At 27.3% G+C, this 25,204-nt stretch overlaps 1 long non-coding RNA gene across 1 annotated transcript in view; it reads right to left on the reverse strand.

Annotated features, from left to right (window-relative positions):
- LOC139904927 (uncharacterized) overlaps window positions 1-25,204 on the reverse strand; it is a 97,749-nt gene that overhangs the window by 26,529 nt on the left and 46,016 nt on the right. The window lies entirely within an intron of this gene.

Genomic DNA, 25,204 nt, shown 5'->3' on the forward strand with positions numbered 1-25,204 from the left:
TCTTGGATTGGATCTTGAATGATTTTACAATTCATTAACGGGAATTATCTTTTGTTTAAAAAAGTAATCTTTTCCTCTCAATTTAAAAAGAAAATATAAGGGTGAGGAATGAGTTTATTTTTTTAGTAGGTTGATTTTTACTACACGACAAATCTCTAACTGGTCTAAGATTTCCAGACCGAAACCGAATATTCATGCAACACATTGAAAATTGGGCAAATGAAGAAAACTTTCTTGACCTAATAGGAAAATGTGGGGGTAGGAGGAGGGATTTATTTGGTCAAAAGGTCAAAAACTAATGATTTTCAATTTTTTGTTCATAAAGATTTTTGAACTATTGCTTAAAAATTGAGATTTAAAAAAAACTTAACGTTCTGTTCCTATAAATGAATGATTTTCATTACATATATACTTCTTCTGATATATTATATTTGTAATTTTTCAAAAAAAACATGTGGTTGTAACCATGGCTTGATTGACATATGCAAAATGAAAGGTTTTTCTTTTGTTTTTTAATGGTGCATTGATTATATATTTGCAGTTGTATCCATAAAGTACATGACTTTATGAACTTAAAGAACAAACAATAGTTTTTATGGGGCTAAATACATTTATAATTAAATGATTTTTTTCTTTTTTCCAATGGGAAACAAATTTCCCTTCTAGTTGTTGACTAAGACTCTGTACCTCTATTAGTCAGAGTAAATTCAATTATCTTTGTAAATGTTGGCTGGCATAGAATGCAAATATTTTCTTCATGGTGTGTTATACAATATTAAAAATCATAGGATGAGAGTACAATACGTTGAATTATATACGCCTTTTTAAGGTCACGTCATTGAGATATATCCTTCTATATACACACAATCACTATTACGTGCATAATGGCACACTGTGGCATAATTATAAAAGTTATAAAATAATTATTTTCATTGTTTATAATGCAATTGTTTTTGTCAAATAAAGTCCTTTGATTGCATTGTTGCAGTAAATAATATTATATGAGATTATATGAGCTTATCCCTTAGAGGCCATTTTATTCATAAGAGTGTTCCTCATTAATAATATGAAGCATGATGATTTTAGTCATTATTATTAATTATTTGCTATGTAAACAATGTTTGAGATAACAAAAATATTTTTCATAATTTCTGTGTATTCTTTAGAAGATTCAAAAACTTTTTTTGTAGTGTATTACATAATAACAACATCAACAAAATTTAAACAAAGGAGTTGTAGAGGTACAAAAAAAAATCTTAATTATCTTAACCTCATGACTCCATTGACATTTGAAGAATGAACCAAAAAAGAGATTGAATACGTCTTTTTATATAAAAATTGCAATAATATATGTTTTTGAAATATTTAGAAGTCTACAGAAATGCATTGAATGATTATCTTTTTGATTTTGTTTTTTGCAAATGAAAACATTTAACCTTAATAATATAAGTAAAAAATCATCTCGTTTGTTTCACACTTTTATATATTATTTCAATGCCATGATTTTTTTACGCAATGATTCCTTATTATACAGTTTAATGACTTGTTTAAAATTAATCTTAACTTACATATACCTATGTAATAAATACTCTTAGATCTGTTGCTTTAATCCAAATCTCCATTGAATACAGGCTGATTTCTCAAGGGCACATCTACTCGTACATAGGTATAACTGATTCAGCAGATTCATATTTATCAATGATATCAAGAACCAAGGTCGAACATCATAAGTAAAGTTAATTGATAAAAACACTAAGATCTTCTTGTTTTTTTATTTTATTTTCGATGAATCATTGAAGAAAGGGTTCATCGTGACAATTTAAAATTGTTTTGAACAAGGACGAAGAGTAAAAACAAAACAAAAATTCATAAATCACTTAAAAACAATTTGATGCTATTTCAATAAATAGTCATCAGGCTACAATTTATTATGGGGTTGAACCTACGTCAAAAACATATATAAGTAGTCCTTAAACTTCAAATATTGATGTAGTATTAAGGAAGGTAGTAGTTTATTTAAAAATTACTTTTTTCCCTTATCCAATTAATTTATTTCAAAATACCTATTTCCTTGTGGAAGCAAAGTCTTAACTTAAAGCTGTATTTAAATACATATTATTTCCCATGAATTATTTATAAAAATTTGGGAATTAACAGCAAACTATGATTATTTGATATAAATTTAAATACCTAGAAGCATTTTTTGCCCAAGAGATACTTTTAAAAAATAATATCACAAATTTAATTTTAGGTATAATCTAACAGGTATCAAAGGTTAAAAAAAGGTTTCTTCGACTCCCAAAACTCCCCATTACAAAATGTTCTGAGATTCATGTTAATGTGTTTTGATCATGTATAATAGTTTTACTTTTTTGGAAAATGTTAAATGATTAAAAGGGAACTTTAAATTTATAAGAAATGTCCTAAGACTATAGTTGGATGCAATTATTTAACCAGACAATGGTTCCGTAACAGCCTAAACTCAACTTTTTTTTACATATGAAGTTATATAATTGATATAGCTAGTTCATCATTATGTTTTAGGTGCATTTATATTTATCAAATGAATAATTAATCATTTATTTTGCATACAGCCATATAAAATGTATTTCTTGCAAACTGTAAAACAATTAAATTGTTAGACGAATGATATGATTTTTATCAATATTACTATAAGGAAACACAAGGTTGGAAAAATTTATGAATTCTGTAAATGTATATTTGTGAATTTGAAGATTAAAAAATATATATATCATTATATTTAAATGTATGCTTAAGTAAAGCATTGTCCTTATTCGGATGCTTAATAATTCAATATATGAAAGTCCGTTAGTAGTGTCTTAAACAAATTTTGTGCTGTTAATTGCAGGTAACCACATATAATTGTTTTGAAACGATATCAATATACGATTTTTAAATAGTTAATATTCAATGCTGGTTTGATAGAGGAGCCTTGTGTACATTTGCCCTTAAACCTGTTTTTCCACAAAACAAAATTAAAATTATTCCTTTTCCAAAATAAAGTTAAAAAAATTCGAAAATGATTTTAAAAAAAACAACTCAAAATTTAATTGAAAACTAAAATAAAAACAGCATAATTTAGAAGGTAATAGGCCTTGGTGAAAAATCGACCCTAGTTCCTAAGCATTTTTAAATATCTCTGTGTTTATCAATTTGTCTGTTGGTTTATCATTAGTAATACAACAAATATTTCAAAAACAATTATTTTTTGATGGTGAGATTTTTATCATTTTATAGAGAATTTATAAGTAATTTACAGATTTTGCATGTTTTTCTTATTATTATTGCGTTCTATTTTATTTTTGAAGAAAACAAATATTAATTGCAAAATCTTTTGTTTATATTATAACAATGTAATAACTATTTTTTTGCAAAATACGGTTAATATATGAAACAAACAACTATAGAGTGTGTAATTATATTTCACAAGAATTCTTCCCACCCCCTCTTTTTAACTCTTTCAATCCATTAACATGATTAATTGATGGGTACAACAATTGCGTAGGAAGGGCTTTAAGTAAGGAAACAATTAAGTAATGTCCCTCAACGTGGGGGATCTATTATTATTCAAAAGAAACATGTTGCATTAGACACACACTGTTAAAATGCATTTTGAATTAGCCCTCTAATTGGAGAATAAAATAACAAATAATAACAATAAAAAAAGTTTATTAAAAAAACGCAAATCACTATAAGGCCTTCCAATGGCTAATAAATACAAATGTCAAATACAAAATAATGAGCTTATATTTTACAAGCAATTAAAAAAACTTTTCTAAATACGTCGTTGCTTATCCTGGTACGTCAGGATTAAAAAGTGTTTGGTAACTACCAAAATATTAATATTAATTGGATAATTATTTGTTTTTAAGTCGATTCACCCGTGGGAATGGGGTGACACTTATACAATTACCTTGATCAAAATTCAGGCTAGTAATATCCATATCAATTCTCGAACAGATATAAAATATTATAAATTTAAACTCCATTACTATTTACGTATGATCTACATTAGATCATATAATTTATATGGTAATTCATAAACAATGTGTTTTTATATATAAATTTAATTATTAGTATAGTTGTAAATTATAAGCATTTCTTTACGGGCCGTTTTTTTTTTTTTTTTTTTTTTTTTTGCAGAAGATAATCTTAATTGTTCTTTTTCATATTCCAAAAATGTTTTATTCTTATATTCTCGGTTAAAGAACATTTAAGCTCGGATGAGTGGGCTCATGAAAGACATAAAGTAAGTCTGCTGGTTTATTTTGGAGTACATGTCCTGCTTAGACTCAAAATTGACTTGGGGATAGGCAACGGAGTAATTCCCGTAAATTTTTCTTGCTAGATACGGAGTATGACTTGAATTTATTAACTTTTTCTCATAGATTCGTCTCACTAACTACGATATGAAACGTAAACCGCTCTTATCCAAACAATTATTCAAGTTGTACGGGTTACGATGTCAATTTTTTATTTATTTTTTAAAAAACTAAAACTACTTAGAATTTACTATTCTATTCATGTTTTACATTAATGTTTTGAAAATAGACGCAATAAATCAAAAATATCTTCTAGTTAGAGGGAAATATTTGACAAAATTGTGCCAGCAATCAGAAATCCCTATTTTACTAAGATTTATTGCACTCATTTAAATATCAACAGTAATTAAAGACACTTACAACAAATATAAACTTTCAGATTACTCGTTATTAGTTTTTTTATTCATTTAATGGTAATGAAATGTTAATTTATTTTTTCTGACAAAAAGTAAAAAAAGAGTACAAATAAAGGTTCCTTTCTATAATTATTAACTTTTCTTTTTAATTAACCTTAAGTATTGACTGATCTACAGAATATACATATACAAATTGAAGGGAAGCTGGAGGTCGGAAGAATAGTTAAAATTATATGACTTATGATAATTATGATTACCCTTGATAATTGTTATACTCTTTTTTGAGGATATAGCAAATAAAATCAAGAAGTAAAAAAATGAAGTCGGACTAAAAATAATTATGATTAAGTTTTTATTTTATTTTTTCTAATTAGAATTTGATTTCATTGCTTAAATAGTTATGTAGTTGTAATTCATTGTGTAATTTTAAGTCATTTCCTTTTAATGATGATGACATCCTCTTTTTTTCTCCTAGTACATACATAAGTAAAGTAACATTTGAACTTCCTGGGTTCATTTGCGTTTTACTCAATACCACCATAAAACCCCTATAATAATAAAATTGAAGAAGAGTTAATATTTTTCATATTGCTCAATGAGTTTTACTATCTATAAATACATTTCTTTTTTTGGATAATGATTAAAGTTATTCATGACCTTGGGTGTTTATATTATTTTGCAATGAGTTAATTGTTTATGAAGTAAGGAGTTGCTTGATTAAGTTAAATTAAATATATTATCTTTTGAAATAATGACAAGTCACACTTCCATATAATTCATAAATGTGACTTGTGAACACAAAATCAAAGAGGAAATCATAACTTTAACTTATTTTTTGATATATTCTCAATATTTCATCGACATGTTTGAGTCAATTGTAGGCTTTGTATTCAAATTTCTGGGATGAGTTACTGCAAAAAAAAAAATGTAATACAATAATACAAAAACTTGTGTTTGAATTGTAATTTCATATCTCAATTACAGGTATATAGTGTTTAATACACACTATTTCCAAAAAGACCTTTATCATGTATAGGTAACAACATAGAACTTACCTTCATTGTCAATTTTTAAAAGAAATGCATATTAATTTTTGATAAACACTTTAACAACTCATTTTACGGATGAGTATTGAATTCTTCGATTTGAGCATATTTATATAGCTCAAAAAATACATAGATGCAATTGTAATTATAAGATCAATCAATCATTAAATAAGAAAAAATTGCAAATTATTTAATTATGGCCTTTCAATGTAGGAAACGTATAGCCTCATCGAAAAAATTATAAAACCCTGTGGTTATTTTAAACAAATATAATGTGGAAAAAAAGGAGTTACTTTTATATCAAAATGGGAAAAAAAATTAGTAAGTTACTTTAGAAAAAAATCTTAATTTCGAACCATAAACTCAAGATCTTGATTTAAAAAATATCAAAAATATGCGATTTTGACCGATTTTCAAAAAAAAAAAAAAAAAATGGACAATAATTCTAATTTAAATGAATAAAAAAATATTTTCTACGCATTGTCTTGTTGAATATTATAGGATAAAGTGATATAAAGTCGTTGTTTCTTTGAAGTTTCAATACAATATTTACAAATCTTATTTTACTAATAATAAAAATTAGTTAATGTACTTTTGGTAGTCATTTTATACACACTCATTACAAATAAGAGTTTAAGAAAAGAAAAGAAAAAATTATTAACGTTTCATTTGTAACATCTAAGTATCATAGCTTGAGTCATGATATACTGGTATCGATATATTATGAAAGTGAAGCTTGTGTTCCCCAAGGAATCTGGGACTTTACTTATAAGATTTCATTTTGAAACACTTTTTATAGCAGTTTCAACTTCCTTCATTTCCGCTACACGTTGTTCTTAGGATCATTTTATCAGACATCTTCATTGCATGAGTCTCAACTACTTTGGCAAATAATCTGAAAAGCTTTCAAAATAATACCTGTTATTTGTTTTTGTGTTTTGTTCAGAAACATTATGGGAATATATAAAAAAGGGGTTTAAAATGGCAAGGTCAACTTCGTACAGCATAAGAATATATATTTTTAGGGATGGGTTCTCCTGCTGTTTGATGTGTAATCTTCTTCTATGTTTTTAACATTTGACGAAGTCCTTTTATTTCTTATATGCTTTTTTTTTTTAAAAAAAAACTTCGTTTGTTTTCAAGTATCTACATGAAAGGAATCATCATGGATCCATCTTAAGCAATTAAAATAGAACATGAAGAAAAGTAATCTTTTATATCTATGCATATACGAGGAAGTTGTTGCAGCTGATAAGAGCATACGTATCTGGGTATACATGCTTTGAGATTTATGCAGTCTAAATACATAGATTTAATTAATAGTTATACTACACATGTATAAATATTGTTTTTATATATATTCTAGTGTTGTTCAGTATCCTGGTACAGTAGTGGTATTGCAGTAAAACGATACAATATGAAACTGATATTTGAACCAGTACAGGAAGCTCCACTACTTCATGAAAAAAGTGGCATTCCTATGACGTAAACTCTAAAAGTTTTTACCTATTTCTTAACCCAGACAAAAATCTTCTGGACCTTTAAGTGCATGTTCAATCCCTTAACAATATTTTTCAGTTAATATTTTTAGCGGGAAAAGTATTACAAAGTACAAAAAAGGCCGATATCTAATTTGATGCCGGAACCAAGGCAAAAATATTGGTATCGTTAGAACACTACAAGGTACATGCATTGAGATATTTTACATCTAAATACAGATTAGCGTTGAATTGTGTTCTGGAAATCTTAGATAGGACTAATATTAGTATAATTTTTATTCTAATTCAGTCTAAATTATCTCTCAGTAGGTTTTCTAGTAAAATTCAGTATACAAATAAAATGATCTTGATAGTTTTATTTTGAAAATATATTTGAGGTAAAAAAAAATGTTTTTTTACACATTTTTTTATATGGATCTTTTTTTAGAAAAATCAGATTTGGTATATTATTTGAATTTTGGTCTACGGACAGACTTTCGGTCTGAAAAAGTATTAATTTACACTAGATTGAAATAAAAAATAGGTCTTAGACCCAGTTTTAACTATAATACACAAATTTAATTAATAATTCTAATAATCATACTCCATTTCATAATATATTTTTCCATAAATAATATTAATTAGTAATAATAAGGTAATTATCAGTTGCCCTTGTGCAGAAAAGAAATAAGAAAAGAATATTCAATATAAACCGTTCTAACATAAAGAAAATTGCATTTCATGACCTTTTTGATTACCTTTTTTATGATGGGTGAGTAAATATTCCTGGTTACCTATCTATAAAGCTCAGCACTCCCATTATGAAATTATTTAATGACCAATGGCGAATATTTTACGTAAATATGCACCAACCTTAAAACTAAATATAAACAATATTATTAGGCAATTTGAAGGACAGAGAATAGTGATGTATGCATAATTGATTTGATTATACGCACATACCAGGTGGTCATTAAAATCTAAACACTTGGAATTTTAAACTTCATCAAGAGATCCATGTTATCGATAAATTAAAAATAGAATTTCAAAAAAATGTATTTTATAAATGGATATGTGTCTGAGCTCTCTTATTAATTAATGAAGCTACCCTTAGTGGCAATAACGGCTTCCACGCGACGGTAGAAGACCTGACACCCTCAGCAGATGTGGTCCTCTCTCATTGCATCCCAGTGCTGGCTGACATTGCCTTTGATGGCCTTGGTGTTTGGATGACGGAAACTGCTGGCCTTCCTCTCAACATGCACCCAGGGTCAAAGTGTCAAAAAAGAGTTCAAAAGATCTCAAAGGACTCATTCAAAAGATCTCAAGACTCATTTAATAGAGTCTTGCTACGGAGAAGATGGATTTCTTTAATTGTCACATGTGGCTTCTCCACCCTCATAAGGCTCTTTCTACGCAATTTATTGTCAGTACTTTGGACTGTCTGGTATGAAAACCAGCAGTGATCTCTTGCATAACACCTCATGGTCTTGAATGGATTGGCCTGGGTTTTTTTAACTAATCCGGGTCTAGTTTGGCCTTTTTGACAGAGCCCTTCTTCTTCTCCAACGTTTGGGAATTGCTGACAGCGTAGACGGTGGTCCTGGAGACGCCCAGCTGTTTGGAATACGACAATGGAAATTCGTTTATCAAGTTCAAGTGTCATTTTCTCAACTTATACACCAGGAGCTCAGGTTTTTTAATTGTTTATACTTTAACATATCGGAAAAGAATTAATTTGAATCCCTCAATCTTCGTTAATAATTGTATTAGTAATTCTTCAGATTTCAATGGACCACCCAGTATATTTGAACTGAATTATTAAATGCATATTTGGGCTTTAAATATCTCTAAAGAAAAAATATATACTATTGAAGAAATAAATACTCTACCTATGAGAGATAAATATGTATATATTAGTTTACTAGAGATCTCAAGGTTGGCCTATTTTACCTATATATCCACATATATTAATTTTACTTTTTTTTTTTTTGAAGATACAATTGTAAAAACATTTGTTGCTAGAAAAATGATTGATTCAGCTGTGTTCATTGTATGAAACATAATTTTCACTGATTTCAATAATGATGTAGTACAAAAATTCATTTTTAACATATGAATATAATATAAACAACGCAAAATATGACAAAACATTTAAATAACAAATTAAAAATATTGTCAAAAGTCATGACAGGAGTTTCACTTGAATATTTGCATAAATAATATTTTACGGAAAGTTCATAACGAATTATTTACATACAACAATAAGAGCCATGTATGTAAATAATATATAATTTCACTTTTAGCTAATTTTCTTTTTTTTAATACTATTGAAACGTTACAGAGGAATGAATTTCTATGGTGAACATGAAGTTTTGTTGTTGTGACTATTCTTAAAAGAGTTTATTTTGAAGGGAATAAAGAATTCAATATGAAAATACAATTATATTTGTAATACTATATAGGGAAAAAATAATAAGGTTTTTTAACACTTATAAAAAAATACGTCCCAGTTAAAGGAAATAAAACCCATGAATATTTTACTCTAAAATTTGTGAAATAATAAATTATTTTTATGATCCAACCAAAAATATACATACATATATATATATATCTTTAAAAAGCAACACACAATTCAATGTTTCTTCTATATGTGATGGATGAGCTTACAGAAATGTCAAAGACATATTTCGATCAATAATTCATTTTATACTCAAATTTCTGGGATGAGTTAAGATACCTAAATACGTTTACTATAGTTTAAAACCTTGATTTGATTACGGATTCTTAGCTTGACCCCAATAGGCACCCTTTCAAACATAGTCTATTAACTTTTTTATAATGTTTCTTTAATTGGTAGTATGGGGTTATATTTATTAAGTAAAAGTAAATATTATAGTAATATAATTGGATTTATTCCCATCTAGGAATCGTCTTTGAAGTCCATAAGCGTTAAGTACATTTCCTCCTCTAGGACCGACGGAGTATTGAACCAACACAGTTCCATGAAATAATTTTTCCGGAGCGCGTTGCCCATTGAGCTACGTCCTGCAATTTAATTCATCCATTTTTTAATTTGGGGCTATGATTTTTTCATAATTTAAGTGCAACTTGCAACGATTCCAATCCATCAATCAGAATGGTTGGTTTATAGAAATCCACAATAATTTTTTTCTCGAAGAATTATTATAAATAAATCCAATGCAACCCATAAGGGTTGCTAGCTATCATTATTTGAGTAAGAGGGAGGGGGGAGGTTTGGACCAAAAATTATCAACATCGTTTACTATTACACATATCGATAGGTTTATTATATATATATATACGTTGTAGGGCTGAATAGAGGGAAATAGAAACAAAGAATGAAGGTAGAAGAAAAGAACAAGAGAGAAGGAAAAATATATAGAAAGAGAGAATAAAAACGTTGTTTTATATCGGTCAAATACAGGCTGTCATTGTCCTCAAATGCAAAAAAAAAACCCATAGCATCATGATTGGTTATTTTATACTCCATCTTGCTAAATTTCAGATTGTTTTGCTCCTCTATTAAAAAACAACATATTTTAGCTTGTTTTTATGTTGACGTAACCAATGTGTTCTCGGTGAAAGAACAACAAAGAAGTTTTGTTAGAACATACAAATATTTATGTGAAGATACTTCTATTGCAGACTTGAATACAAATGAAGAAAATAATACAATTAGAATAGAATAAAATAAGTGATAACAATGAGGGGAACTGAATAATTTATATTTATCATAATACAATTTATTTAAGTAAGAAACAAATCACGTAATTCTACGTAAATAATAAAAGGGAACTTATGAAACATGTATTTGAAGTGTTAGACAAACAAGTTGTTAAAAGAATTGTATTAGGATTGATTTGTTAAGAACTTACCAAATATTTTACACTCAAGGCAACAAATATCTTCTTTTAAATAATAGACTTATACAAAGAATGGATTTAAGTATGAAAGGAAAGAAAAGCGAGAAATAGTCATCGACCTACAAAAAGGTGTGGTCAAAATTGATCGTAAATATATATTTATCACAAGGAAGAGAGTTCTAAAAATTATCATTTATAGGCTAGGGATAGTTGTAGTTGACATTAATGATGCATTCGTTTAATTAAGCATATTGGATGTTTCTTATATACTTAATAAAAAATTTATAAAATATGTGATAGGGTTTCAATTCTTCTTAATACACCCAACACCCTTATACACCCTAATATATATTATAATTATATCAAAAGCACCACATGGGACGTTAAATATAGCTTAACATTTATGTATTGTAAAAGGAACAATCATATGCTTCGATACACTTTTTTCGTAAGTAAAATAAGTGTAATTAAAAACCTTTATCATTCTATACATACATTTTAAATTGTTGCCGTGCCTATGCAAATGGTTTTTAACTACAGGCATACTTATAATGACCTAATGCATGTTTATATATTTGCACAAATCCAATGAGTTGATCCTAGAACAGTTTTTTCATGTTCCTATAATTGGTAAGAGGAAGTTGCAAAGATTAGGTACAAGTAAACATTAAAGTATAACATTTATTCTATCTGACATAGGAATGAATCTTCCTTGAATTACGTATACATAATGTATATTTCCTTCTCTAGCACCGACTTACGACACATTGAGTTCAACAAAATAGCTTGTCCGGAGCGCGTTGTCCATTCAGCTACGTCGTTCTATTAACAAATTTGTTTGTTAGTACAGGAGACCATAAACCGTTGCAACTATTTTTGTTTTTGCCCCTTTTCCCGGGAGTTCCTTTTTGACTTAATGTTTCCAAGATAACCAAGTCCGTTATCAGAGAAAGGTATGGTACATCCCCCCCCCTATTCAGATATTCTGCGAGAAAATTCTCAATTCTATGTGAAAAAATAGTGCTTTTTGTGAAAAATTTAGAATATTTAACACCGGGGGAAAAAGGTTTTCCGAAAAAATATCGTCTTTTTTTAACTTATTTTTCGTCAAAAAGATTTTAACACAAATTCTAAAAGTTTTGACTCCACTCACAGACAATCTTAAAGATGATCCGGAACACGACGTACTGTCAATTTAATCTATTTAGACATTATACTAGTCATTATTTTTTTCTCAAATTGCATTTAAATGCAACCTGTTCAATATTACAACCGTTCTTGTAGCGATAGATAACAGCAAAATTTAAAATAAATCGAGTTTTAGTTTTAAAATAAGAAAATTCAACTAAAAAATATTTTTATAGAAATAAAACTTTAGGCCTTTTAAGATGTTGAATTATTTATTAAGATTTATACTTCATTTAAATGAGGGATCAGGATGTAACTTTAATACTTATATTGGAGAAATTCGATCTCCCCTATTTGCTTATAAAAATAGAATTCAAAATATAGAATCACGGAAAAGGGCACGTACAATTGTCCTTCAAAAAGGTTTATTATAAGTGTATAATACACTTCATATATGTACATATACAATACAATGTGTATTTACAAAAAGGTCATTTCATAAGGAGTAACTTTACCTTAGGCAATATTCATGGACATTGCGTTGTTGATATGATTAACATACAATCATTCATTCTGTGAGGGCCACAACTACCTTTCTATACCTAGTTACTTGAAATATATAAAACATGCTCATGATTGTATAATGTAGATCTCATATTATATATAAATACATACCTACCTTTCCCATGTCTAATCCTATAATGACGCAAAGTTCCATGTCTTTTTATTTAGTATGAACAATATAAGGACTGTTTGATGTACAATAATGACCACTAATGCGTCCTTTATCCAATCTAAACTTCACAGAATCTCAAATTGTAAACACTAAGAGGAATTAATCACTCAGTAGCATCATTTTCTTGATTTTAAACTATGTTTGAGCTTGTATTTTTCACATTTCCAATTTTTTTAACCATAATTATCGTTTAAAATTTTATAAAGATTACCCACGATAATAAGCCTCGCATCACGTCCATCAAAACATGCAGTCCCTATATGATATTTAGAAGTCAAAATCTGAGTTAAAGAGGAAATCAAATACCTATTGTCTGCAACTTTCGAAAAAATGGCAGATACATTATGTATATTGTTTTCTTTTGCATAGGGATAAGATATGCAATAAATCCTTCTTGCAAGAGTATGTAAATGACGGATGGAGTTCTTACTATGCTTATATATACTTACCAATAAGGAAGAAGCCCATGGTTATAGTGATAAAAATAAATAATCATCTTTTGTTCATTACATAGGTGGTAATAGTGATTCTGCTTGAATGGTTTTTTTTTTTTAATTAAGGATCCAATGGAAGTTATTTTAAACTTTACATATCTTCGCAGTATATGGTATAAATTAAGTTGTAACTTGTATAAGCAGATTGCACAAGTTAATAATCAACAAATTAAATGAAGAATTTACAGTAGGTCTTGTGTTTAGATGCTGTAATTTGTAACTTTTATGATGAAAATTTATATCTAACAAATAACACTATGCATCAATATTTTTGCCCGCCGTCCGAAACCAATATTTAATATTGTTATTTAAGCTGTAGCACATAAAAATGACCATAAAAATCTTCAAATAGCATTACCATTTTGAATAAAATACTGTTTCGGGAAAACATTTGAATTGCTTATTAGTTTATCCCATCTATATAATTAATAATTTTAAGGCTAGATGATTAATACAAGTCTGCAGATGTTTCATGTTCAAACTAATTAATAATTATCCCCCCACAGTGAATAATTGTTCTCCCAGAATATTATTTTACTATAAATTTCACGCAATCTCACCAGCTTATTTTTAAAATTTCTTAATAATCATTAAAACATCTATGAAATCGATTTTTTTTTAAATCACTTGAAGAAAAAATTAAAAAATAAAATTCTTTTTAAGCAAGGTCCTTCTTATTACTCGACTTTTTGATGGACACATTTTTTTAATAAATTGTAATCAAGTTTAAGTAATTCACAATTCTTTTTCAAGGGCTACAATGTTTGTAACTAACTTTGATTGTTTCCATATAATTAATTCAGGTTGAAATATGGCAATGAATTGTAGTGATACCCTAAAATCTTGATATTTTTGAAAGGCCAAGCCTATATCGGGCGAAGGCTTTAATAATAATTTTCGTGTCTACGGCTTAAGTAACAATAAAATAAATGTGGGTTAAAACCAGGCGGTAGCTCCAAGACCTGAACTTTGTTGCATAGTGTAATCATATGTGACTCATTATAAAATTCAAAAATCTATAGTTAGATTAGTTTAAATAGTGAGGGTTTTAGTAGGGGGAATTGATGGCTCTTGCCCTAGACTCCAAGTTTTTATTTAAAAAGGCTGCATATTAAAATGGGAATGTAGAAGCTTTGAATAAATTTAATCAAAAAAATATAATGCTGTGAAAATATTCAATAATTTTCAATAGCTCAGAAATAAGATTTTTATTTCCAAATTTGAAATACATTCACAAATTTAATATTAATAATTTCAATTTACTTAATCATTATTTAAACGCCATTCAATAAGTTTTATTCAAAATTAAATATTATGTAAAAGTTTGTATTATAGAAAAAAAAAGGAATTCAAAATTTCTTCTGAAAAAATATGTAACCCTAATATAAAAAGAACAAATCCTGTTATGGCCCCCTGCAGTTTTTGTCTTTGCCTCAAGCCCATTATTGGTAAACTTGATTCTGCTGTTGAATGTATAAGTAATTTCAATAGATCAAAACGAAATTATATTATCAATTATAGGTTCGTAACTAAAACAACGGATATTGTAATCAAATACGAGCATTATATGACGTACAAATTATAACTTATATAGTCTGTATATGAGAGTAAACTACATATGTATATATATATAATGTAGACAAATACAATAAATATGGGATATGTAGTAGCATCAACACGCAACCTTTCGTGACTCTAATTTCCTACTTATATTTTATTATTTGAACATTTTATGAATTATTATTTGATTTCTCATTGATTGTTTTATGTATCCACACTTACTTTTTCTTCTGGAGAAAAGATAGTACGATATTTGATAGTATGTATGCATGTATGTGCTACGTTGAATTAATAGACGAAGAAGGCCTGGTCACTACTATGTGATTTCTCTTTTATTTTCTTCTTGTAGAATTATTAGTATGTATAGAAAGTTTATCTTATTGTAATTAATTGTTATTTTTCTATTTACATACATTTTCTATTGTTTTTCAGTACTGTTCAGCTCTTTTATATTTTCAATAATGACGTCATGGTTTTGACTTATAACATACTTTATAAATGGATCAATGTAGGGGAGAACTGGGTGATAAGGTACACTCGAGTTATTTAAAAACTATCTGGATTAAGCTTGTCTGGCTAGGTTCAAACTTGTCCTTAGTAAAGTCAACCCTAATGTGTTTAATGGTGTTGAATGTAGTTTTACCTCCTTCATTTTTATGAGTTTAAGTCAGTTTTTTGAAGGGTTAAGACATAATTTAAGAATACTCCTTAATAAATACTACTATACTCTCAAGAAATCAACTATGTTTACTTCTTTAAATATTTAATCATGAATCATGAATCATGAAAAAATATATCCGAATACGAACAATGTACATTCGGAAATGTTTTCTGAAATATCCTAAAAACCAATGATGTCATGCAAAATATTTTGTAGGATGAAATGTGGTGAATGAACTATTCTTTAGTACAAATCTTTTTTTTTTTTTTTTTATTTAGCTCGTAAATGAATTTTCTATTATATAAAGTATGCGCAAGTGCACAAACTCAGCTGGTTCTTCCGTATTTATCTACTAATCTAAAACTATTGTTATAAAAATATAAATTTTACATAATTTTTGAGGTGTGCTCACTGAGACCTCACCTTAAACTATTTATGCATATAATTGCTTGTTTTTATGGACTTTATGTTTAATGAAACGTTATGGACAAAATATGTACAAATATTTAATATATTTGATCAATGCCATGTTCAATATTTTTGAGATGATAAGTACATAATGTCCTCGTACTTTTGACTTATATTTCAGTTATTTTCATAAATAGATATTGATATATATTTGATATAATTAAACGAAATGCTATTGCCCCTCTTTTATTGTGTTTCATGATTAATCATACTACAATGAGCTAAATGATTATTAAGCCCTATTAACTCTTCGTTTACATAGAATGTTAAAAAAAACCAGGTAATTATAAACATCCACTTTCTCTTTCAAATAAGAAAAAATCCCTATAATATTTTAGAGAAACAAAATAGTTTTTCAGCAATCAAATATCAACATTAATATAATTTGATTTTTGACAAAATAGATTTATGAATAAACGATTAATGACTAAAATCAAAGAGAAATTTTTTTGCTTGTGGTCTGTTTTTTATCTTCTAATAACTGTGATTTATATCTACTTATGTATGTTCCATCACTAATACTTATCCATGTGTTAGGTTTAGATCTGTAAAACCGTTAGCTTGTACGTAAATGATTGTAAGTAGTTAATCTTCTACGTATTTTCAATCACTATAATATTCATGAATTGATTTTTGAGGTATAATCTGTTTCATACACAAAATAGTAATCCAAAATTGTTATCAAATGGATTTATTTATCAGGAAATTCTTATGCAAAACAATAAAAACGAAATGAGCGAAATATTATGTACATATACGAGGTTTGATCAAAAATAAATCGTAATTATCATTTGATTATATATTTTGTGCTGTTGTCTTTTCTGTTGGTAAACAAGTCGACAACGTTAGCATTTGTTTGCTTTTTTTACAGATAAAAAGTAATATATTTCTTGGTATTCTCCGCAATTTTCTACTATGAAAAAAAAAATGGAAAAAAGACGAAATTTATGTGGGAAAAACTGTTGTAAGATTGTTTATACTTCAATATTGAACATTTAAAAAAAATAAAATGACAACTATAGAAGAATAAACAATATTTCAAAAGAGTCAAGGATTTTCCCCTAAAGTGATTTAAGAAAATCGTAGAGAGCTCCAAAACACGTTTAACCTTTTTATCTTCCAAAAACAAAGTAACACTGTAAAATGGTTAATAGAGTTCTTTATCAGAGTAATATGGGTAGAAACACCTTCCTTTTCTTCATGGTAGGTATGGTTCAAATGGGATTATAAATAAAAATAATGCACGAAAATATTGCAAAATAACAAAAATAATAATGTGAGTGAGAGGCCTGACACCATTTATTTTCTCTTTCTTATCCTCTTTTCAAGCACTAAAGAAGCTAAAATATGAAATCTTATGTGTATTAATAAAGCTATTTATTATATTAGTGATCCAATTGGGTCTTAAAATATTAACCCATCCAAAATAGTTCTGTAGGTGAAAATATCCGATATGAACTGAGGCGAGATTTATGTAATTCATTCTCACCTTTATTATATCTCCAAATCTTTCCTCCACCAATCAACAGAAAAAAGGGACAAAATGAGGTGATGGTTAGCCAATTCTTGACAACTATCGACTTATTATTCAATAATTGTTTACAGCTTACTAAAAGCTAATTAGTATATTACTAATATAAGCGAAAAAAAAACAACAAAAAAAAGGATGATTCACAACACAGTGTATGTGAGATTATACCGTATTTTAAATCAATTTCGATAGAAATTTTATCCGTCTTCTTCAAAAATAAATCACTTTTGTATGATGTTATTGTAGTGGGTTCTGCTCATTTGACATACCCTTACAAAAAGTTTATTATAATATTGACTCAGATCGAATTGTTTTATGGGACATATCAAAACCAATTGTTTATAGGATTGGCGAATAGAATTATAGGAGCATCTACAAACTATTTATATTTTGAATATCCCTTATTTAATGTTGGGTACATAATGTTGTGAGATCAAGTAAGTAAATATCACTTTGATGACTTCATATATAGCGGGCAATTTGGGGAGGAGAATGACTAAATAAAATTTGGAGAATAAATAAATTGGAGTCCATGTTCTACAAGATCAATTATCTACCCAAATATCGGTCGAAACTGATTTAATAGGAAGGACTTATAACCGTACATTGAAAAAATATCAGTCTCGATCTAAGTCTCAAACACACTAACAATGATTCTTTCCTGTTATTTTCACTAATGTACATACATCCATATATACAAATTTGCATATGATAGAGAGGTACAAGTATTTATATAATTATGATGTAATTTCTTAGGAAAGGAATTGGAAAAAAGCATCATAAAATTTGACTGTTAATTGAATAAAAAAAATCACTTAACTGAGCCTGACTACATACACGGTATGAGTATGGATATATCTTACAAATAAATTGGTATATGTATCCTTGAAGCTATTTTAACTCCAGGAGGTTCTTTTTATTTGTAGAATAAATTATGATAATGCTACATAAAAAATAATGTAAGCCCCTCGTAAATATATATATTTACACATGTACATATGTTTTAATACTTATTTTTTATAGATACAGTGCAAAAAACAACATTTAGAATAAATTAAATTAAGGGTAATAATGACCACCAAAGTAATCTAAAAAGGTATAGATGAATTGGCAAGCAAATATTTATTTTTCTGATACTAAAATATCCGAGTAATATCAAATGTTTGCTTCATATTCTATATAAATCCTTTATTTTATTATATACTTTATCTATCCATTATTTTGGGGCGATACTTCATTCGTATCTGAGTTATTTACAAATTTTGAAATAAATAATAAAGGTTTTAAATAATATTTTCTTGTAAAAAATAAAGAATTTCTTGTTTGGGTTTAATTGATTAATTTAGAAATTTTTTATCTCGTTTACAATCTACAAAATTTAATATTATTTTCTCCTCCTATTACTATTTTGGTGTAGTAATTCAAAGATATATCATATAATTGGTAAATAGCATTCAATTGGTGCTCTGATATTTGTTAACTATGTAACAACTACGACGGGAAAATAATGCCCGTTTATTGAAAAAGTGTAAATTGTGGTAAGGAGAAACAACCCCTGAAAAGTACTCATATGAGGATTGAAATGAAATAACTTGGTTTTAAGAATATCACTACTTTTTTAAACATCATTTCAAAACATAGATTATAAATTAACAATGTATGACCCGATATATTTTTTTAGAAGAACCAATAAGGTTTTTAGCAAGGTTTTTGGCAAAATACATACTTGGAGTGAAAGTTTTTTCTATACGGCATACATACTTATAATATGAGTGAACTAAAAAAATATATATGTATATCTATTTATAAAATAAATGAGCGGAAGTTAAATTTTTTATTTCCACAGCCATAGTTCACTTATCCATGAGTACATCTAAATATATAAGATATTAGCAAAATCTGCTATTTTTACTTCAAAAGAGTCAGGAGCATAATTTTTGTAGTTCAATTTTGCCTACAAAAAGAAATAATTGGGAATGTATTTGAAACATCACTATAAACAGTAATTTCAAGATACCAATATTTCATATCAGATAAAGTTATATGTATTTCAGTACTGTTTGATACTTTTTTCAGTTAAATATATATCACTATGCAACAAAATGAAGGTTTTGGAATACCCGCAGGCTGAACCCAAAATTATTATTGTCATTTAAGCCACAGAACATGAAAATGACCATTGAAACTTTCAACCTTTGAATGTTAGGCTTTTAAAGCCTTTAAAAAAATCAAGTTCTTTGGGTATAGCTATGATTCAGTACTATATTTTGACATGGCATAACTATAGTGATGAAAATCAAAGTAAATAACAAATAGATACAAACATTCAACATTTGAAAAGTGAAATATTTATTACTTTATCTTGATTACAATTAATACAAAATGTATATAACCAATAAAAAACCGAGTAAAATGAAGGACTTTACTTAGAAGAAGGTATATTTTTTTTGTTTCTTTCTTCAAGTGCTTTAAATCCTAGCTGATATTATAGAATATACCATCGATTTCAATTTTTTTTTAAATTGTCTTTAAAAAAGGTTTGATTTTGATTAATTTTTGGTGCATTTAATTTTTCATTTAACTATTATACTTTATATAAACTTATTTACTTTATCTTAAAACCGTAGAAATGAGGCACCATTCCTCCTCAAATACAGCTTTCATGCACAAAATGAAAGTCTAAAAGGAGATAAAACTTTTAAATCAATGTATCCTTTTGAAAATGTAAATAATTTAAATGTTTCAAATGAGCTTTTTTTAACATCATATAGAATAACAAACTTATATATAAAATAATAAAAAAAATCATTTTTGCATTTCATTTGTCTATTCTTACTTCTAATAATAGTCCATGTTTAAAATCAAAATAATTCTGGATTTACTTGAGAGGAATACAAAGTTGCTTCAAAACTATTTCTGAGAATATGAAAATAACAATCAAATCAAGTTGGAAATCCTTCAAAATTCAGCTTCATGTTTAAAAAAGCAAACCATTTTTTGATTTTCTTTAAGCAAATTCAGAAATATTATAATCAGTTATTTAGCCTTATTTGTTAATATGTGCAATTTGACAAAAAAAATAATTAAATAAGTGGTCAGAATAGATTCTACCAGATTTCTACTAAAGAAACTCGAAGGAAAGAAGTAGAAAATTGTTAAAATAATTATAAAACAAAAAAGAAAGAAAGGATGTATCTATATTGTATATACACATTTACACAACCCCGATCGAAAAAATGACTAGGAAGAAGACTTTTGTAGAGCACAAGGAGAATAAAATTGTAATTTTTCTCTACAAAAATCCCTTTCCTTATAATAAAATCACGAACTTTTTGAAAATAATGCAAGTATACAATTGCAAATCAATCAGAATTCAAGGTAATGATTTTTTTTTAATTGATCCCTTTTCAGCCTCTTTCCTTAGATTTTCTTTAGTTTTTATTAACTATGTATATATTCAATGAATGTAAACACTAAGCCTACTTTAGATCACATCAATCTCGTTATATTCATCTATTAGAGTTAAACGATTTATCCAAATAATTTTTTTTATTAAGAGACAAAGAGTACAACACTTAATGTTTAGTATACATATAGGCCTATATGCATTCCTTTTCATTCCTACTCATTGGATTCATATGTAGACGTATTTGAATAAATGACTCATGATATAAAAGGATAAATATACTACAAAACAAATAACTCGTTACCCAAATTCATATGAATAATAAAATTAGCATGATATTTAAATAGATACATTAATAATAAGAAGTTACTAAATAAAACGCTCACATAAAAAGATGTACACATGACTTATTCAAGTCATCATTCTACTCTATGGGGGATGTACATATTCATAATAATTATTTATTACAATAGTTCCTGGATATTTACATTAGGATGGTTCGTTTTCAGCTTTTAATGGCTAGTACAGCCAAGTTGTCAAGTGATAACTATGAAAACTTTCATTGTTCTGCATCGTGATCTGTAGGTCTCACATGGGGATAAAAGTTTAAAAAAAGGCAATTATTTTTTATTTAGTCCATTAAGATGGAAAAATCAAATACTCTTTATTTGGTATACAATCCTTTTGATAGACATTGGTCAAACCTATCAAAAATATCTGTAAATTTGTTTTGTTGTTTTACGTCACGTTAAGGTGGGCTCACTGAAGTCTATACGCACTCATTAAAGATGCATGATTTCTCCCGTTTTATTATTATTATTGCACTTCATTTCATAAATGATTTTCGAAAATAAAAAAGTTACTACATTAAGATAATAAAAAGAAAGAAGAAATCTTTGCTAAATTGTGCGTAAGCACTTCAGTGAACCCACCTTTAGGAGCCAAGAAAAACATAAGAAAATTTTGATGATTTGCTTATAGCACGCTAGTTTTTCTTCCTCTTTTTTTACATGTTCAGAAGAGAATGATCAAATATAAGTACTTAGAAAGGTACTCCCTTTTTCCAATTTCAAAAAAGTTATAAAAAAAACCCTCAATGTACCCGTATCTACAAATAGTTATGGAACAGTTACCTCCTAAATAAATAAATGAACATGTCACTGATTCTACGTGAGAAAAATTTTAATAGACAATTATATATATATGGGTATCCTATGTGAAGGTTGAGTTACATTTAATGGACTGATCAGTTCACTGAAATGAAAGGAATAGTTCTACAATTATATGTAGATAGTAAATGAAGTTATCAAATATTTTTTTATTTATAAAACAACAATTTTCCTTCATCATGGCCACTACTTACTATCTATGTTATTTTCAAATAGCAATATCATTAAATATCTCAGCAGGTTTCAAAACCTTTATTATTGTTTCTTCAATTTTTTATTTTATTTTTTGAAGTGTAGACAAATGAGTATATATAATTCCAGAATGGTCTGTCTTGGAAGTGGTTTTCCTTAAAAACATCCTTGGTTATAATATTTTTAAGTTTTAATTTCCATTTTACATTTTGTTCTAATAGGAATTTTTTGTAATTAAAACTCGGAATGTTTTTTTTTGTTACTAACTTTTAATTTTATACACATAAGTATGTCCAAACACATTATCTTTATTGTGCTGTAAGTATAATTAGGTCAACAAAAAATTTACTATTTTGACCTGCTCGTTTAATATAATGTAACTACAACATGAAAAAAAATGGAAATATAACTTTTTGTAGAGAAGTGAACATATTCGAAAATCTACTCTCTAGAACATATAGAATCCATGATAATATCCAATAGATAAAACAATCATCTCGAATATACCAAAAAGTTACTTGTAGATGTCTTATTCTAGTAATAATACAAATGTCTATGATTTTTTTTTTCGAACTAATGTGATGAAACATTTAGTAGTTCTAGTATAATTATTTTATTCTTATTACAATTTATTTATTGACATTTTTGATAATTGTTCTACATAAGTTTGTTATTAACTTTAAATATATAGAGTCTTATATTTTGCGTATTCTAAAATATTTGTATCAAAATTAATGTTTTAACAAAAACTTATGTGATTTTAAGGGTTTTCTAAAAAAAAATTAATCATAGATTTAATGTATATATAAATTAAACGACATAAGTGGTATGATAAATAATAAATATTAGTAAATAAAACATACATTTATATATATATATATTTGTAGGGTCCAGCTATGTGGTCCAATCTGATTAAAGTATGTTAGAATTAAGAATAACTGTAACTTCCAAAATAAGTTTACATGAAAATGCGCAATTGAATTGATGAAAAGGAACAACCTGTAGATATCATAATTGAATCAAACACCTTAAATGATGATTAACCTTGGGTATTAGAAGGTTTTTAAGGACATTATATTCTTTATTTTTAGGTAAAAATGCATGAAAAAAATTTAAAAAAAAGAATTTATCATGTTCATGTGGAAATATCATTAATTAAACTTTTGTTTTCAAATACTTAAAAGCTACTGGGAACTACGATTCGTGAATAATATTTTTAACTATTAAAAAAACAGAAATATAATATTTCATGAGATCATTTATTAAGCCTTTGCTTCTTTTTAAAATTTGATATATGTTCAAGCACATAGGAGGGACTAAGAAAAAATCAGGATATATGTGCTTATCTGTGCAAAAAAAACATATGCCTTAGCTTTACCGATAGGACATAAATAAAGCTATAAATTGTAAAAATAAAATGATGCCAATTATTTTTTTTCTACTTAAAATCCATAATTTATTTGTCAAAATAGAAAATTATTTTTTAAACATGTCTGTAAAAAGATATGCATTTAACTACAGGAGATTAAAAAAATGGTGTCGATGTATGAATTTTGGAAATGGGTACAATCATGAAGTTCCCTAAAGCAATCTAGGTATACAATAGGCACCCAATTAACACCCATTTTACATATCCATAAATTTGAATTTAGATAAGACGTGCATTTATCTATACCCGCATACTATAGTGCTACTTTGCTTATCTTTTCAATCATCTCTGTGGGTCCTTAGGTATATCATAATAATAATGCTTGCATATTATAGATAATTATTAAAATAAGGTGCCTCATGTTGATTAATTGTTTTATATATGTAGATACATTCATTTTCGTATAATTTCTTAACGTATACCACGTTGTTATTAGTTTTGAGGCAAAGTAAAGGGCCAAATTTATTTTTAATTCGACCTTCAATGATTTTTTCTAGACCCAAATTTGTGTCCGGATTACAAGCTTAGACTGTAGATGGAAATATAATCGTTTTCAAATTATGGACCGATTTTTTCGGTATCAATATATAAAAAATTGATTGTTATTTTCATATTCTCAGAAATAATAAATATGATTTATAAATCATATTTAACCTGATATGAAGTTATCAACAATTCATTTATATGAATAGGCCAAATTTTATATTAGAGCGATTCAAACCAATATTTTTGTAAGAGAGATCCAGAATGATTTTTTTTTTTGGACGGATCTAGAAAGAATTTTTCTATTAGACCAGTTCAAACCGAGCTTTTTTAAAACCATATTAAATTAGTCCATTAAAGATCATAAGGGTTTCAGACATGTCAAGCTTTTTAAAAATAAAAGGAAGACTTTGACAAAAAATAAATTGGAGCAATGCGAAGTTTTGTCATGCTAAGGTATCTCTAGGCCAAAGCTATGAAACAATTTGGCGAATTCTCCGGTTAGATTGAGTGGATTTCCTAGGTTAGATAATAATTTTGCAAGATGTTGATATCATTTCCTCATGTGACATTTGGAACATTGTCTTCCCTATGAATAATTCACTTGTTGATTCAATTAAAGGGTTGAATTTATGACAAATACAGAGCTTTTTACCGCACCTTCAATGTCCCTAGCGATTAGAAAATCATTTTGGTAGCCAACTATATTTGGTCAAATATTGCTCATGCCTTCATCTCTTTGCTACTCGATTTAAAAGGACTTTCTGAAGTACAAGAATAGGTACGAGGGCGCCTCTATCTAGTCACAACAAGACAAAATCTCAAATTTAAACACAA

This window comes from Lepeophtheirus salmonis, chromosome 1 (assembly GCF_016086655.4).
Source record: "Lepeophtheirus salmonis chromosome 1, UVic_Lsal_1.4, whole genome shotgun sequence".
In the NCBI taxonomy this organism is placed as follows: domain Eukaryota; kingdom Metazoa; phylum Arthropoda; class Copepoda; order Siphonostomatoida; family Caligidae; genus Lepeophtheirus; species Lepeophtheirus salmonis.